The following is a 3,643-nucleotide window of genomic DNA, read 5'->3' as shown; positions in this document are numbered from 1 at the left end:
TCGTTTTGACGCGCTACTGTGATTTCACGAACTAACACAATCTACTTTGATTGTGTTAGTTCGTGATGTGAGCGACGATTTATTCGAATAACACTTATAATCTCTGTTCAACATTTTCAGCTAGTGTGTCATTAAAGCACTTTAAGTTTTTGTTGTCATGCTAGCTCGAAGCTTGGTTTTGTTTTTTCAACAATAGAGAAAACTTTCTCAGTCACTACTGCTATAAAATATTACCATAGTTCCCTGGGTAGAATCCCACACCAACTTTACGCCCAACTTCGCGTACACGAATTTCCCCGGGTGATGTCCCAGGGTCTAAGGATTGGGTAAGTCGGCCTAGCAGGCCTTGCCTAGGTCGATAAATTTAACAAATGCTCAAAAAATAAAAGAATTATCTCCGAATTCTGCCGACTTGAAACTCTTAAAATTGCTTAAAACTGATATTGGTCGCCATAAAATAAAACACAAAGCCCATTCTTGTAAATTACTTTGTTGTTTACTGTCGCTAAAAATAAGCAGCTCGCTAACTGCGGTGCAATTCGCATCATAGGCAAAAACTATTTTGTCGACAAGAACACTTGGACATAGGCCGTAGGACGGTACGACATAAAGATAGTGAGTTTTCATACACGAGAAATAAATTATTAGAATTAAAGGACAAGGGAAAGCCATCTGAGTTATCAGAGGACACTTTGAAAACCATTAAGTTAATTTCACATTTAGCCAGCAGAAGGAAACGAGGGCGTAGAGGCGGTAAACACATTCGGAGACCAATCTCAATTGTATTGTCAGCTGCCTCCTATAAACGCGAACATAGAAAGATCCAATCCCAAGTTATTACAAAATACCTTACTACTGTACAGTGTTTGAACTCAAAAATCTGTTAGTCTTGTTAATGGATATACGTTGCAATCTTTCTACCTGTGTAATCCTCGCTCACTTAATAATAAGATGGACGAATTTCGTTCAGTTATGATGGCTAACAAATATGACATTTGTGCAGTGTCAGAATCGTGGTTCATGTCCAACAGATCTACTGACCTTTATCAAATAAATGGCTATACCTTGTTCTCTAAACCTCGAGACAATCGCATAGGAGGAGGGGTAGCCCTGTATGTGAATCAAGATATTAATGCTAGAACTTTAAATGTACCAAACAATGACAATGATCTGGAAACATTATGGATTCAAATAAGACCACACAGGCTCCCACGTTCGATTACTTCAATCATTGTAGGTGCTGTTTATTTTCCCAACCCACACCTACAACTACATATGCTTAACCATATTCAAGATACTCTTGATTCCTTGCGTAGCAGATACATGAATTTTGGAATATGCATCCTACGAGATTTTAACAGACTAGATGTTACTCAGTTATGCAAGGATAACGATCCGATTCAAATAGTAGATCTCCCAACAAGATTAGACAAGATTTTAACGAACTTAGATAAGCTGTATACACGTCCGACTATAGGGTCGCCAATCGGTTTACGTGACCATTCAACAGTTGTATGGCTCAATAACTACACGGCCAAAAAGTGCCCAAATATAATCCGCACGGTTCGCCCAATTAAGGATTCTGGGATTCGTCAATTTGGATCATGGATAGTTGCTCATGACTGGTCTGACGTTTTCCAAGCATCTCATACAGTGTAAAAAGCTAACTTATTTTATAGAATTCTCAATGAACATATGAACCTGTACTTCCCTATAATTAAGATTAAGCAACACATTACAGATACACCATGGATATCTGCCAAAGCTAAAGATGTAATTCGCCGACGACAACATGTTTTTCAGCCGTCAAAACCACCTTTATGGAAGTTTTATCGAAACAAAGTTCAGCGTTCAATAAGGAATGACAAGTACGAGTATTACAAACATAGAGTTGAGAGACACAAGAAATCTAATCCCCCCGAATGGTACCGCCAAATTAGAGTGATGACGACGACTAAGGAACCTCTTACTTGTATAATCCCCCCACCCGATGTTGACCAAACCAACTTTAAGGATGTGGCGAACACTATTAATAATCACTTTATCTCAATTTGGCAACGACATCGCCCCTTTGAACATTTCCAATTTACCTGCATTTTTGCCAGCCGCCAAAGTGTTGCCAGAGGTTTTCCCTTGGGAAGTTTACTATAAATTATCAAAAATCGGTCTAAAAAAGGCAAGTGGTCCAGACGGTTTGCCGGCAAGGGTCATACGTGAGTTTTCTTATGAATTGAGCAAACCTTTAACGGATATTTTGAACACGTCATTTAAAGAAGGAATTGTTCCACCCCAGTGGAAACGTGCAATCGTTGTCCTTCTGCCAAAATCCAATCCCCCTATCTGGAATCAATTGCGGCCAGTATCTCTTACCGACCAATTTTCTAAAGTGGCCGAAGCCTTTATTAATGACTGGTTAATTAAAGATATAAACCCACAAATCGACAACAGTCAATTTGGAAACAGAAAAGGTAGATCAGCCAATTTGGAACAGAAAAGGTAGATCTTCCTGCCATTATTTGATTAAGCTAGTAAACAACGTTATCAAACATGCCGATTTGCAGAAAAGCCTTTCACGACTAATTGTTACGGACTTTTGTAAAGCTTTCGACCGAGCAGACCACAATATCGCTATTCCTAAGTTATTAGATATGGGTGCTAAACCTGCATTAATTCCATGGATGTGTAGTTTTTTATCCAACCGTCTACAGTGTGTTAGATATTGAAACACTCTGTCTAATCGGAAAAAACATTTTTGGGGGTGTCCCACAAGGAACCCTTAGTGGCCCAGTAATCTTTATGTGTCTAGTTCATGATGCAGCTAGAATTGATTCTGGTAATAAAATGTCATTAAAATATGTTAATGACCTTATGATAGTTGAAAATACATTCAATAATCAATGTAGTAGCATGCAGATTAAGTTGGACGATTTTTGCAAATGGGCTGAGGTCAACCACATGACCCTCAACCCAACCAAATGCATGTATATGGATATTACCTTTGTGAAAACCCCATCTCCGTTTCTACCACTGAAATTATGTGGACGAGAGCTTCTACGTGTAAACATGCTCAAAATACTTGGTGTAAAAATTACCAGTGATCTAAAATGGGACGCCCACATTGGTGATATTCTTAAGCGTGCAAGTAGTCGTTTATTTATAATTAGTACTTTAAGACGGTTTGGTTTATCTGTTCAATATTTAATTACTATTTATACTGGATTTGTTCGACCCTTGCTCGAATATGCAGTGCCGGTATGGCATCCAGGCCTTACACAAATGCAGCATCTTGCTCTAGAACGCATCGAGAAAAGAGCCTGTAGGATAATATTAGGGATTAAATACTCATCCTATAATTCGGCTCTTGTTGAGTGTAATATCGAGGAGCTAAGAAAGAGACGGGACAATATTTGTTACACTTTTGCTATTTCCCTAATGAAGTCTAATGAATTCCGTGACTGGTTACCAAAATTAGGATCTGAAGAGAGTGGTTTCTCCCTCAGAAATGCCGACTCACTTTCCATGCCTAAAGTGCGTACTAAACCTGTCTCTTATACACATCTTCCTATTGTTAGCATCTCAACTGACCCACTTCTGTCAGAGCGGCGCTCAAAGCGAATTTCTGTAGACCAAGGAGGAAAGTTTT

The sequence above is a fragment of the Anneissia japonica genome, unplaced genomic scaffold, assembly GCF_011630105.1.
Source record: "Anneissia japonica isolate Jap-2015-1 unplaced genomic scaffold, ASM1163010v1 scaffold287768_len205223_cov117, whole genome shotgun sequence".
In the NCBI taxonomy this organism is placed as follows: domain Eukaryota; kingdom Metazoa; phylum Echinodermata; class Crinoidea; order Comatulida; family Comatulidae; genus Anneissia; species Anneissia japonica.
This window is presented reverse-complemented; position numbering follows the sequence as displayed.